The sequence below is a fragment of the Oncorhynchus gorbuscha genome, linkage group LG10 (assembly GCF_021184085.1).
Source record: "Oncorhynchus gorbuscha isolate QuinsamMale2020 ecotype Even-year linkage group LG10, OgorEven_v1.0, whole genome shotgun sequence".
Lineage (NCBI taxonomy): Eukaryota > Metazoa > Chordata > Actinopteri > Salmoniformes > Salmonidae > Oncorhynchus > Oncorhynchus gorbuscha.
The window spans coordinates 31692808-31708753 of NC_060182.1; the positions used below are offsets into that span (position 1 = coordinate 31692808).

At 42.0% G+C, this 15946-nt stretch overlaps 1 protein-coding gene across 1 annotated transcript in view; it reads left to right on the forward strand.

Moving 5' to 3' along the window:
• LOC124045880 (metabotropic glutamate receptor 4-like) overlaps positions 1-15946 on the forward strand; it is a 307218-nt gene that overhangs the window by 51107 nt on the left and 240165 nt on the right. The gene's annotated exons all lie outside the window — the stretch shown is intronic.

Here is a 15946-nt window from a genome sequence, read left to right on the forward strand (position 1 = left end):
ATGCACGTACGCTCCCCTGAACTCCTGAGCTGGTATCAGGAGTCTCTGTCAACATCACAGTGAGTCCCTGCCTGGTTTTTGGTGGTGTCATGTTCCTTTTTTGCTGCAATCATTACTAAAGCATTCAAAATGTTGTATTAGTCCCAGAGCTCGAGCCCTGGCTAGCTGACACTATCTGCCAACCCTGGAGCCTCTCCTCTGTTTTCCCATTAATCTCTTCTTATAGGGATCTACTCCCAGCTTCAAAGTGAAGTTGGAGAGCCTTTGGTCTTGATGACATGGACTTAATCCCCAGACTAAAGGTTTTATAGAAGGGATCTTTCTGTGTGAAATGGGAATATGGGATTCATGCTGTGGCACGTGGTGAAGCTGAACCACCCTGTTGTGGTGATGTCAGAAGGAACCAGGGGGAGCTAAGTACAGTGATTAATACTAGATCCTCAAAAGCTCTCCGCCCGTGTCATCTGAATTGGGAGGAAAATGTGCTCTTATACAAATAAAACCTAAGAATGTGGCCATTTACAGTGCATTAGGAAAGTACTCAGATCCTTTGACTTGTTCCACATTTTGTTACGTTACAGCATTATTCTAAAATTAATTCAATTTTTTCTTCTCTCTCATAAATCTACACACAATACCCCATAATACTAAGCAAAAAAAGGTTTTTAGAATTTAGACATTTAGATAAGACATTTATATAAGAATTCAGACCCTTTACTCAGTACTTAGTTGAAGCATCTTTGGCAGTGATTATAGCCTCAGTCTTCTTATGTATGATGCTACAAGCTTGGCACACCTGTATTTGGGGAGTTTCTCCCATTCTTCTCTGCAGATCCTCTCAAGCTCTGTCAGGTTGGATGGGGAACATCACTGCTAAACTATTTTCAGGTCTCTCCAGAGATGTTTGATCGGGTTCAAGTCAGGACCCTGGCTGGGCCACTCAAGGACATTCACAGACTTGTCCCAAGCAACTCCTGTGTTATCTTGGCTGTGTACTTAGGGTCGTTGTCCTGTTGGAAGGTGAACCTTCGCCCCAGTCTGAGATCCTGAGAGCTCTAGAGCAGGTTTTCATCAAGGAACTCTCTGTACTTTGCTCCGTTCATCTTTCCTTCAATCCTGACTAGTCTCCAAGTCCCTGCCGCTGAAAAACATCCCAACAGCATGATGCTGCCACCACTGTGCTTCACCGTAGGGATGGTGCTAGGTTTCTTCCAGATGTGACGATTGGCACTCAGGCCAAAGATCTCAATCTTGGTTTCATCAGAGCAGAGAATCTTGTTTCTCATGATCTGAGAATCCTTTAGGTGCCTTTTGGCAAACTCTCACACAATTGCATAGCCTATAGAAATGTTGTGCAACATTGGCTCACGGGCTCTCATGAAGCATTCGATCACTCTGATTGATGTCAGAGTGATCATAGGGAGTAGTGCTGAGTACCTGGCAGTTAACGAGTTTGGTAAGCTACTAATGACCATCAGTAGCATCAGAGCTTGGAGAAGCGTAATTAACATGACTAAACGGTCACATGTATTTTTGACTGCCATCATGACTCATGACCGCTGGTGTGGCGGTAATACGGTCACCGTAACAGCCCTAGCTGTCTTGTGCTTTTTACTGAGGAGTGGCTTCCTTCTTGCCTCTCTACCATAAAGGCGTGATTGGTGGGATGCTGCAGAGATGGTTATCCTTCTGGAAGGTTCTCCCATCTCCTCAGAGGAACTCTGGAGCAGTGTCAGAGTGGCCATCAGGTTCTGGTCACCTCCCTGACCAAGGCCCTAATCCTCTGATTGCTCAGTTTGGCTGTGTGGAAGAGCCTTGGTGGTTCCAAACTTCTTCCATTTAAGAATGATGGAGGACACTGTTTTCGTACTATTCCCGAGATCTGTGCCTCGACACAATCCTGTGTTGGTTTTTGCTCTGACATGCAGTGTCTGGGACATATATAGACAGGTGTGCCTTTCCAAATCACGTCCAATCAATGGAATTTACCACCGATGAATTGCAATCAATTTGTAGAAACATCTCAAGGAGGATCAATGGAAACAGGATGCACCTGAGCTCAATTTCAAGTTTCATAGCAAATGGTCTTAATACCTATGTAAATAAGGTATTTCTGTTTATTATTTTTAATACATTTTCAAAACAAATGTAACCTGTTTTTGCTTTGTCATTATGGGTGTATTGTGTGTAGATTGATGAGGAAAATGTGACCCTTCAAGAAGATCCCTCATCCCTGGCAGGCAAAGGAAAGCATCAGAGGCAAATGGAAGAGCTGTCATACTAAAGATCCCTACCTTCTCCATCCATGTGTGCCTAAACATAAAAACGCTCTTTGACAGGTGGCAAAAAGCAGAAGGGATGCAATATTAATGCCTTCTGTTTTCAGGACCATAAATAAACCCAGGCTATATTTGGAACAACGTTACCGTGACATTCCCAAGCATTTGGAATCCTCCTCACGAATACAGTTTATCATATCTCCCTTTCTCTACATCCCCCACTCCTTCACTCCTGTCTTCTTACCGGCTGGGTGGTTTCACTAGAACAGTGACATAGCCATTGTGTGATTCCCAAGCATTTGGAATCCTCCTCACAAATACAGTTTGTGGTCCCCCCCAATCTTCTACTCCTGTGTCCCTAGAACAGAGGCATAGCCATTGCCTACTCAGGGCTCTGGCACACTGCCAACACCTGCCCTGGCTGCACTGCTGCCTGCTGCTTTGTGATGTGCCAACCATTACTGAGCCACTGCATGAGAAAAGATTGCTGTCTGTTCAGTAGGGTGGATGTGATGCTTAGTAGATGCCACAGTGTTTTTCCATTTGTTTTCTGGGTAGAAGACATGACAAACCTTTGATTGTTATGATCAAGCTTGGTGTTTGATGTGGGAGCTGATGTTTGCATCATATCTTCCCTGGAAGTTTGTGTTTCCTTTAGGTGTACAATAGAAGGTGTTCACATGCGTTGGTGTGTATCCTATTCTATCTTGGCAGGGAGCTTATTAGTTTTCGATGCAAAGTCAACACGTCCATTCATGATGCTTTTAGTTGCAATACACCTTTAGCTGTAGTCATTCCCAGACTATCCACATCACGATTCCTCTTATACACACCAGAGGTGAGTCATGAGAGCAAGTGGCAAACAATAAATGACCATGGATAACTACATCTACCATGGAGACTAAAGCTATTCACCGCCTAGCACGTGCATTTCAGATCTCACATATGCACGCACACATGCAAGCACACATGCACGCACACACACATGCACACACACATGCACACACACCACTTCCATCTCATTTTGATATTATGAACCAACCTTGAACTCCCTTCCCCTACGAGCCTTGTGATGTCTTGAGCTTTGACAGTCATGGAAGTTTGGATGACAGTTATTGGTTAGCCAAATGACCATGGTCACCGTAATAACCGTTCGAATAACAATTTAATTTATTTTTATAAATAATAATAATCGGTTGCCTAGGCATTTCTTCTGAGCAACAAAGTTTCAATCCTGTGTAGAGTCCAAGTTACAGCAGAAACGGACTCAACCGCACAACTGCTCGGCCGTCCCGTCTTCAGTCAGCTGTTCGTTCCACGCCCTAAAATGATTCTTTAACGGTTATGATGACGGTCTTCATCCATAACAGTCGGTTACACAGTTGTACAGTAACTGTGCCAGCCCTAGTGAAACATGTGTATTGATCTGCAGGAGAGTGTGTGTGTGTGTGTGTGTGTGTGTGTGTGTGTGTGTGTGTGTGTGTGTGTGTGTGTGTGTGTGTGTGTGTGTGTGTGTGTGTGTGTGTGTGTGTGTGTGTGTGTGTGTGTGTGTGTGTGTGTGTGTGTGTGTGTGTGTGTGTGTGTGTGTGTGTGTGTGTGTGTGTGTGTGTGTGTCAGCAGCATCGTCTGTCCTGAGTATCAAATAGAATAATACTCCTCCTTATTCGCTTGGCACCTGCTGAAAAGCACACGCTGGCAACATTTATCTGTCAGAAGGAGAGAAAAGGAATCCTTGTCGTTTTATGTTGAACATCTAACTCACATGATGTGATCACTGATACTCTGTCTGGAGTCTGGACTGTCTGCAACAATTCCAAGTGTATGTCTGTCGCCTACACCTCCGCCAATATTTACACCATGTCAGCCATTTTGGTAAACCCTGCCCTTCTGATTTATAAGACCATGAGAAAATCCTCAGTATAATATTGGGGTGCATTTGAAATGATGTATTGCATTATCATCAAAGCAAATGTATTTCTTGGTTTAGTGTTATTTGAGTGGGTCTGTAGAGCAATCCCTACCGTATAATATGAGGCTAGAGACTTGCAGCTGGATGAGGATGTGGCAGTGGTTCACTGTATCTCATTCACATGGCATATTTAGGGCGCATTCTATTCAATTGCTTATGGTAAACCACAGACCAGCCAGGCTCAAAGAGCTTATTGTGAACTGTGGCACATGTAAAATTAGCCCATGCAAAGTGGGACACACATGGAATCTCTGCTATTAGCGTTGCTCGTTGCTTCACTGGCTTCCCCCCCATCTCCCTACCTCACCTCCCTCTCTCACGTTTCCACAGTCTCTCAGAGAGACATTGTGTACTTTTACAGTAAACATTTGAAGAAATCCAGAACAAAGATAGACTCTTCCTCCTCAAAGACTAGCTCAAATCCCACCAGTGTGACTTGTACATACGTTACAGAGCAACTTAAAAGGCCAGGCTGTAAATAATTGACACATTTCATGCATAGTGAAAACCGATCACGTCTCAGAGTAATACATGTAGCCTACTGCACAGAGACGATGTTGGGTTTCCAGCAAGTTTGTATAGCATCACGCTACACCAGGGCTTTCTCAACTGGCACATTTTGGTTCCTCGGAAGTTGTTGGAGCATAAGTTTTTGGTTTCCCATTGGTTCTGGAACCATAGCCATACGTTTTCTTGACTGGTAAAACCTGCCCCTAGTTTTTTTTGTTCTGAGAACGGAAGTGAACATTTAGCATGTTCTGGGAACATTACTTTTTAGGTAGCAGGGAGGTTCTGAGAACATTTTACTATGGTTCCCTGAGTTTTCCTGGGAAGTTTAATTAACGTTGTAAGAATGGAAATGATGTTATTTGAAGAGAACATGTTTCAATAAGACCTTTAAAAGCACTGCTTTTAAAAGTTTAAGATAATTCCAAGCACATATAGGACACGTGGAAATTAATTTGCTTAGCCATTAATCATCAATAAGACTTTTAAAAGCACTGCTAACCTTAAGATAATTCCAAGCACATATAGGACACGTGGAAATGAATTTGCTTAGCCATTAATCATCAATAAGACTTTTAAAAGCACTGCTAACCTTAAGATAATTCCAAGCACATATAGGACACATGGAAATTAATTTGCTTAGCCATTAATCACCAATAAGACTTTTAAAAGCACTGCTAACCTTAAGATAATTCCAAGCACATATAGGACACATGGAAATGAATTTGCATAGCCATTAATCATGCAAACACATTTACATTTTATTGTGGCATTGCATCAGTAAGATTCAAACCTATGATATTCTGTTCTCTATCCATGGAATTAGTCCACTGCACCACCAGGACCGAATTAGCATGCCATTTTTTTTTATTTTACTCATACAAAGCTGTTGATTTTATTCTATTCAACCAGACCCCATTTCAAAGGAAACGAGCACTCATTAAGATCAGGTGTGACCATGTTGGAAACATTATGCTGAAGTACTGAAATTCCCACCTAAGAAACATATGGTTCTCAGAACGTAATCTGCTAGTTCGGTATCTTGCAACATTCCCAGAATGTTGTGGGAAGGTTGTATGCAAAATAACCATAGGACAGCCACACTCTCACCAAGCTATAAGAAACATATGGTTCTCAGAACGTTATGTGCTAGCCGGGTATGGACTGTACACAGACAGTCCTTTGAAGGTTGTGTTTCTTTGCTCACATTTATTTTCTCAATATTTCTCCAATTTAATTTCAACATATGTTATCATCTGACACTAACACCAACAACATTAGCAACACTAGCACCAAGGACAGCGCCGACTAGAAAGAAAGACAATTTTGTCAACAATTTGGTTAACTGTTATTAACAATAACAAAAATAATGACACAACTGTTAATTAGTGAATACATTTTTTTTCCAATACCCTTCGTCCTTGTGTGAGTAAGCTGATGGCGAATAGAGGGAGTGTTTGAATATGGGGAATGTCTGAAGTCTGTTATAGAGCTGGGATGAATGCAGGTAGCATAACATGGAGTTAGAATACATGTAATGAACCTGTTGATCTCTCTCGCTCTTTCGCTCTTCTCTCTCTCTCTCGCGCTCTCGCTCTCTCTTTTTCTTTTCCCCTCTCTACTCTGTCTTCGCTCTCTCTCTCTCTCTCTTTTCCCCTCTCTACTCTGTCTTCTCTCTCACCGCCCCTCTTCCCTTGTTTTTCTCTCTACCTCGGTTCTGGCTCATTGTGCACAGAACATTTCACAATAACTGAACGTGATACTTGTCAAGATTATAATACATGCATTGTAGTTCTGTGTGTAATTTATTTTCTTGCCAGTCATATTCCTGAAAGAAGTTCCTGTGTTGTCTCCCACATTGTCCCTCTAGCACCTTACTGATCCATTCATAATAGATTAACTGTTAGGTAACAAGAATCTGGCTACAACTGCTACAATCTTACTTTATTCAGAGTCCCGGGAAAGGGTGAGATATAAAGCTAGCAATATGCAGGGCTTGACTTTTATTGGAAACTACAGTTTCATTGAAGTACCCATCTCTCACCTTCTTTATATTCCTTTATCTCTTTATCTTTCACGCTCTCTCACACACACACACACACACACACACACACACACACACACACACACACACACACACACACACACACACACACACACACACACACACACACACACACACACACACACACACACACACACACACACACACACACACACACACACACACACACACACACACACACACACACACACACACACACACACACACACACACACGCATGTGTGTGTTTGTGTACACATTTTACTATACTTGTTAGAACCAGAAGTCCTCACAAGAATAGTAAACCAACTAAAATTCAGGGAAGTAAGGACACTTTGCCAGTCCTCACTTGCAAAAAGGCTATTTTCGGTTTAGGGGTTAGGTTTATGGTTAGGATTAGAATCAGGGTTAAGGGTTTGGTTTAGGTTAAGGGTTAGGGTTAGGATTAAGGTTAGGGTTAGAGTTTAGGGAAAGTAGGATTTTGAATGGGAATCAATTGTTGTCCCCAAAATGTTCTCACAAGTATAGTAAGACAAAGCTACGCATGCACGCACGCACGCACGCACACACACACACACACACACACACACACACACACACACACACGCACACGCACACGCACACTCAAAGAAAATATAAACAGTCAAGAAATGAACTATTGATCCTAAAAAAGATTTTAAAATATATTTATTTTCATCTTCATTTTGGTATGCAATTTCTCCCAGACATGTTGAAAAAGGGTAACAATTATAAATGAAGATTGCTTTCCTCAATATGTACAGTTGAAGACGGAAGTTTACATACACCTGAGCCAAATACTTTTAAATTCAGTTTTTCACAATTTCTGACATTAAATCCTAGTAAAAATTCCCTGTCTTAGGTCAGTAAGGATCACCACTTTATTTTAAGATTGTGAAATGTCAGAATAATAGTAGAGAGAATTATTTATTTCAGCTTTTATTTCTATCATCACATTCCCAGTGGCTTAGAAGTTTACATACACTCAATTAGTATTTGGTAGCATTGACTTTAAATTGTTTAACTTGGGTCAAACGTTTCGGGTAGACTTCCACAAGCTTCCCACAATAAATTGGGTGAATGTTGGCCCATTCCTCCTGACAGAGCTGGTGTAATTGAATCAGGTTGGTAGTCCTCTCTCGCACACGCTTTTTCAGTTCTGCCCACAAATTTTCTATGGGACTTTCTTGTCCTTAAGCTATTTTGACACAACTTTGGAAGTCTGCTTGGGGTCATTGTCCATTTGGAAGACCATTTGCAACCAAGATTTTACTTCCTGACTGATTTCTTGAGATGTTTCTTCAATATATCCACATCATTTTCAATCCTCATGATGCCATCTATTTTGTGAAGTGCACCAGTCCCTCCTGCAGAAAAGCACACCCACAACATGATGCTGCCACCCCCGTGTTTCACGGTTGGGATGGTGTTCTTCGGCTTCCCCCTTTTTCCTCCAAACATAACGATGGTCATTATGACCAAACAGTTCTATTTTTTTTCTTCTTCAGACCAGATACATTTCTCCAAAAAGTACGATCTTTGTCCCCATGTGCAGTTGCAAACCGTAGTCTGTCTTTTTTATGGCAGTTTTGGAGCAGTGGCTTCTTCCTTGCTGGGCAGCCTTTCAGGTTTTGTTGATATAGGACTATTTTTACTGTGGATATAGATACTTTTGTACCAGTTTCCTCCAGCATCTTCACAAGGTCCTTTGCTGTTGTTCTGGGATTGATTTGCACCTTTCACACCAAAGTACGGCATCAAATGATGTCAATTAGCCTCCAGGAGCCATGACATAATTTTCTGGAATTTTCCAAGCTGTAAAGGCACAGTCAACTTAGTGTATGTAAACTTATTACCCACTGGAAATGTGATACAGTGTGTTCGTGAAATAAGTGAAATACTCGGTCTGTAAACAATTGTTGGCAAAATTACTTGTGTCATGCACAAAGTAGGTGTCCTAACCCAACTTGCCAAAACTATAGTTTGTTAGCAAGAAATTTGTAGAATGGTTGGAAAACGAGTTTTAATGACTCCAACCTAAGTGTACGTAAACTTCCGACTTTAACTGTAAATCTATTAATGCTGCAGTTTAAAAAATCATCCTTTAAATATACAGTGTTTCCTTGCACCTGTCTTAAACAAGTGACCACATGCTGATTTGAAAATCTTTTTAAAATACTGAGTCTGTCAGTATTTAGGATCTGTCACTGCTGTAATAATATTTGAAGATAAATACACAACGCAGCGGACTAAAGGTCAAGAGGGAATTCATGATCAATTGAAATAGTTGTTTTTCTGTAACGGGGAACTGAATATTAACGAGTCAGGGACACGGGATGAATTTCAGTCCGGGACTCATAGCTACACGTGGCAAGTTCTTATTTGCCTGAAATGTCTATACATTGAGCCTGAAATGGGATAATTGTTATTTGGCCATTTGTCCAATTTTACTTCCAGGAATTATAATTGGTCAACCACAGGCTAGGGTTGGGTTATAAAATACACCCTATCTCTTTGTTCAGAAGAGAAACCATTGAGGACAGGGAAGAATGACCATCTACCATCTACTTTCCAGCATAACAACTATGATTTGTTCTCTTTGAAGAAATATATTTTTCTCCCCCTGATTTGCTTTGGGTCTGTGTTCTTGAAGAATAACATCAACTACTAACACTGCTACCAATCTCAGACAGTGAAGAAATACTTTCTCTCTTTCCCACTCAAGTGACAGTCAGTCATGGTGGTGGTTGATCCCAGTGGTGGTTGTTCTCACTGACTCAGTTTTATTACCTTTAAAGTAGCTGACAGACTTCCCTGGATGTGGATACCTCCAGTGTCTGTCTGATGGATATGGAACCTGTAAGACCTCTTTGAGCTTGGATAGAGACACAGGTTGTTATATGTGTACCTGTGGATGTATGTGCGTGTATATTTGTTTAAATGTCAACAAGTGATTGGTATGAGCCCTTCCTGATATAAGAAGGCAGACACTTGTGTCTTCAAGGCAAGGATACATTTGGCTCTTGTATATTGACACCGAGGAAAATCATGCACCAGTCATATGTTCTATGAGTGAGACAGAAAAGCGTCTTCTGAAACACAATAATTAATTTCTGCTCCCCACTGTGATCCTATTGCCCATTTGGGGCCTAAGTATGAGTGCTGATGAAGCATAACGGCCAAACAGCAGTCTCCTGTCGGATTAGGATATCACTGTCAGACGCATGGCTGCCCAGCCGCACTCTGAGGGCCATATTAGCACAGTGCACGGCATTACCAGGCTTCAGCTCTCTGTTCTGAAATCGAGTTGAGCCCCCCACTCTGGCTACCTATTCCATCCAGACAGACATATTGGTCCAGGGGCCATTTGTTTGCAGCTGATGCATTCAATATACACCAGCCAGGTATTATGATGGCCCATAATGGAACATACAGATGATACCAAGTAGTTCATAACATGGAGGGTGTAGGTGGATGATGGGTGTAGGTGGATGTTATCGCGGCTGTACGAAATGCTTATGTTCCTAGCTCCAACAGTGCAGTGTAATACCTTACAATACAATACACGCATATCCCAAAAATTGAAAGAAAGGAATTAAGAAATATAGAAACATTAGAACAAGCAATGTCTAGAATATAAATATATACTGTATGTATGTATATGATGGTGTGTATAGACCTCATGGACAGTATATGAACAGAAAAGGTGTACAGAAGTAGTTATAGGATGAGCCTTGACTAGAATACAGTATATACATAATATGAAGAGGGTAAAACGGTATTTAAACATTATTGAAGTAACCAGTGATCAATGTACATATGGCAGTAGTCTCTAAGGTGCAGAGTTGAGTACCGGGTGGAAGCCAACTAGTAACAGTGACTAAAGTTCAGGGCAGAGTACTGGTTGGAGGCCGGCTAGTGCTGACTATTTAATAACAGTCTGATGGCCTGGGAATATAAGCTTTTTTTCAGTCTCGCTGTCCCAGCTTTGATCCACCTATACTGTCTCTGCCTTCTAGATGGTAGTGGGGTGAACAGGCCGTGGCCCGGGTGGCTGAAGTCCTTGACGATCTTCTTGGCCTTCCTGTGACACCGGGTGCTGTAGAGGTCCTGGAGGGCAGGCAGTGTGCTCCCAGTGATGCGTTGCCATACCAGGCGATCCTTTGAAGAGCCCGGTGCAGTTGCTGTACCAGGCTGTGACACAGCCGGACAAGGTGCTCTCAATGGTGCTGTAGGTTTATAAGGGGCCAAACTAATTTCTTCAGCCTCCTGAGGTGGAAGAGGCGCTGTTGTGCATTCTTCAGTACACTGTCTGCGTGGATGAATACTTTCAGATTGTCAGTGATGTGCACGCCGAGCAACTTGAAGCTTCAATGACCACCAACTGGTCTTCCTGTGCATCCTGGATTATACACATTCCTAAACACACCTACACACACAAATGCACACTCTCAGACTATTTTCTTGTTGCTCATACACTGTAGGGATGTCAAGTGAAGTAAAATGTTTGTCAGTGACCCCTGATGAAAGTGGATGTTGAGAAACTGAAGTTGTAATGGGGAGATGTTTTTTGATACTTGCCGAGTTGCTATGTAGTCAGCAATTGCCCTCTATACCTCTTACTCCTCTTCAACAGACAGACAGATGATCTTGATCTGCTCTTCCCATCTGGATCCTGTGTCTAGAACATCTGGTGTAGATGCCACCGTGCGTGCAGTCTCCGACTCTGACAGCAAAAGTCATGGCCCAGGCACATAACTTCCGTGTCCACATTGGCTAAGAGGGCATGGTGAGAGAGAGTGAGAGACAGAGAGAGATAGAGGGGGGCTGGGGCTGGACTGAGGGGACGGAGAGGGGAAGAGAGGAAGAAGGACAGAGGGGGAGAGGGGGAGAACAAACTCAGGCAACATGAGTAATATTCAAACTGATTTATTTCCTGGGAATGGGAGATACGATATATGGTACTTTTTCCCGCCTTGCGCCAAAGTGCCAGGGCTTGTTATTCTGATCTGGTTTCTTGTCATTTCACTGGAGAATTGTCCAGCGCTGAAGCAATTTATTTGTCTGCTCCGTTTGGTCACTATGCTGTAATTACCTTCCTTGTTGCTGTATTAGCTTTGTAATCTTAACAACCTGGGGGGAAGGAGATTTGGAAATGAGACTCATGCAGATAACTGGCCAGCAGCTTTTCAAATTATCCAGCCTGTTCTCATATACTTGACGTAACATAGTAAACGTAAATCCAGCACACTCAAATCAGTATGATATGTTACATTTGGTATGGTTACACAAGACAGAAGGTTACTAAAGACAAAAACTAAAGTAGGGTGGTTGGTCGGGGTGGTAGGTATAAGTTTAACGTGACCCCAAGGTTGCAGGTTTGAATCTCATCATGGACAACTTTAGCATTTTAGCTAATTAGCAACTACTTACAACTTTTTATCTACTTTGAAACTACTTAGCATGTTAGCTAACTCTTCCCTAACCGTAACACTTTAACCTAACTCCTAACCCTAACCTTAACCCCTAACCACTAGCCTAGCTAACTTTAGGCACCAAATTAATATTAGTGTTAGCCACCTAGCTAACGTTAGCCACAACAAATTGGAATTCTAGTATCATAGGTTTTGCAAATTCGTAACATATTGTACGAAATGGATGATGGACATCCACAAATTAATACATGCCATACAAAACGTAGCATTTCATATTAATTGGAGTGTCCAGGATTTACATTTACTATGTTACTTCTACCGCTGAGTCCAGGTTGTATTATTATGCTTAGATTATGATCTCATAGAGAATTATCAAAAGAGCTGATTATCCTGGGTAGAGAGATTATTTTCAGGCCACCCACATAATGTTGTAATTCTGTTTGCAGCTGAGGTAACACATAGAGTACAGGACACTCAGGAAGATCATTACCTTCTGGGTACAGATTTGTGAAAGCAGTCACAGGTCTTACAGCCATGAGGGTATGATGCAAAAGGAGGCAAAGTTAAAGGAATAAAATCAGGTGTAGCTTTATTTATTGAGGTTACTGAAAAATGTTTTAAAAAAAGACAAACAAATCCCTGAAAGGGTCGAGTAATAAAAAGGACTAGGTCTAAGCCGGCATTCCTGCCAACTCTCTTGGCACTGACGTGGTCTACCTGGCCCAATATTGGACTAAAGGAGCCTAAATATAGTTATAGGACTAAATTATAGTCCAAGGACCTTACATGTTCTGTTCAGAGGCTAATTGGCTCTGGCAGCCAAAACAGTCATACACTCCATCTAAGCGGGAATCGATTCTCAATTGTGGTAAGGTTCTAGAAACAAAAAGCCCCCTACTTTCATATCAAATCAAAATAATTTCATAAATGCAAAATATGCACATACTGTAGACTGTGTTAACCATTGTCTTTGCATCCAAAAGTATTTTTCAGTGACAAGTTTGTAGCGCCCGTCTTCCGTTTACATGCAGGTGTTCTGAGACACAAATAGCTAATTAGCACAGCTAGTCGACTCTGTCTTTCATCTGTTTTCCATAAACAAATGCTGTAACGAGGAAATATGGCCGTGTGGGAAGCCTAACCTTATAAAGGTGTGTAGTAATTGAACCGATTCTTTTTTGAAAATGGTTCAATGCTGATATGAAAGATATGTTCTTTAAGTTTCCAAAACCGTGCCGCAAGTGATGCGTGTTCATGTTTACAGCAAGCATCGGGCCTCTAAACAAAAGTCCCCCTGGGAAGAAGATACACTACATGACCAAAAGTATGTGGATACCTGCCACTTTGTGGCTAAGCCGTTGTTGTTTCTAGACGTTTCCACTTCACAATAACAACACATACAGTTGACCGGGGCCAATCTAGCAGGCATAAATTTGACAAACTGACTTGTTGGAAAAGTGGCATCATATGACGGTGTCACGTTGAAAGTCACTGAGCTCTTCAGTAAGGCCATTCTACTGCCATTGTTTGTCTGTGGAGATTACATGTGTCCTCGATTTTATACACCTGTCAGCAACTGGTGTGGCTGAAATATCCAAATCTACTAATTTGAAGGGGTGTTCACATACTTTGTATATATAGTGTACCTTCATCAATACGCGCTAAAGTTAGTTAGCATCTATGAATGGAGTAGGTATGGAGTAGCTTAAACATCTTCCTGAGATAGATTAGCTAGCAACATGCTAACTATTCACAGTCGGACAAAAGGCTTCACTATTTTTTAACAGGTCCTCTTCAAGCTAGGCCATCTCCATCACAGCATTGTAAACCATTTTCCTTATTTATTGAAGACATTGGTTTCTTCCCAGCCTCATTTGAGGAGGGAGGGAGTCAGTGAGTGTCTCCCTTGTGCTCTGCCAAGCCAGCCCTAATCCTCCATGGACCCTGAGCTGCATCTGCTTCACTTTCTTCCCCCTCTCACCCCTCTCTCCAGAACTAGATGTTGTGCTTCAGCTGAGCCTGGGAAGCCTGGGAAGCCTTCATCCATTATGGATGCTGTGTTATAGGAGACTGATCTATAAAATCTCCCTTTGGATTCCAGCAGGACAGGAGAAGCCAGCACAAAGCAGCTAGGCCTCTCTCTGTATCTTTTTACTGTACAGTTACTGGAGCGGGGCATTTTTATCATTTGATTTGCTGTCTATAACTCACAAGGCATGACAGCATACTAAGGCAGCCTGATACAGTATATTGTATTGTAATTCCTGTTGTAGGTTGAAAGGGTTCTGCAGAAAAGCATCTATTCCCTTTTTTGACCTCTGTCTTCCTCCTACTTCCTAATCTAATCAGGGACATCAAAGCCACAACAACGGGACCCTACAACACATTGTTGGGGTTAAGGAGCAGCATGTATCTCCTTTTATGTTGACCTGTTTCCTGCCAGGTGCCCTTCCTAGCCTCCATCACAGGACAAGCCAGGCATGGCTGACAGCTGTATGAGGTTGTTGCCAATATAGTTGCTGTTGGACTGATTGTCTATGCATGGGACAGCCAATGAAAGAAAGGACGAGAGAGGGGGTAGAGAGAAAGAGAGGTAAAGAGAAAGAGATACACAAACACAGACAGAGGGGGAGAGAAGAAACACAGACTCAGCTGCAGGTCTTTCCCACTGGGCATACATCCACCAATTTATTAGTCTGGCACAGTGGAAGAGGAGAGCCTGCTGTGGGGGGACGAAACACACACACAGACACAGACAAACATAGACAGACACAGACACACAGACACACATTCAAACAGACACAGACACACACATAGACACCTACACAGACAGACAGAGAAGGCACACAGACACAGGCAAACATAGACAAAGACATAGACACAGACACACAGACATACACACACACAGATACCGACACAGACAGACACACAGACAGACACACAGACAGACAGACAAGACACAAACACACACACACACACCAATATGTTCAAATAGAGACGGAAGCCATACAGCTGAGGTGATGGGTTTGGAGAGGAGAATTGAGCGAGGGTAATGTGGGGTCCAAGCAAATGTCTTCATCAGTTAAGTGATATTCATACTTTGAATGTCCTTATGAATGTCCTGTGCTCTCTATTTGAAGCAGGATATTTTATAAGCCTTTGGTAAAACACCCTGGAGAGATTCTGCTTTCCACATGAAGAAAGTGGGACGTGGCTACGAAGCAGCCTATGAACTCGTTCCGCTTAGGCTCTGAGTCAGTTATACTCCAGGCCTTATGAGAATAATTCATGACAGTGCTCTAATAGTAAGTGAAGCAAGGGTGTGAAATGGAGAAAAAAATAACATTTATACGACTGCAGTATTAGACTTGGTGATTGTTCTGTTTGACTATCTAGATTATTTGATAGAAACCGTGACCCTCCAATGTTGTTTATGCCCAGATATGTTTAACAAATGCAAAAGCATTGAAGAAGCATGACCCTGCTTATTATCTGCTTCATCACAGCAGAGAGTTAGTGAAAAATGTCTTTCATGTTTTATTGAATTGAAAAGCAGTGCGTGGGAGCTAACGACAATTGAGATAGAATTGTTATAAGAACCATGTGGGAAACTAATATGCAGCAAACCCCCTCACTGAGAGATCTATTGTTGATCAGACCAATGAAATCCCATTTCATCTCTCATTCTTTTTTA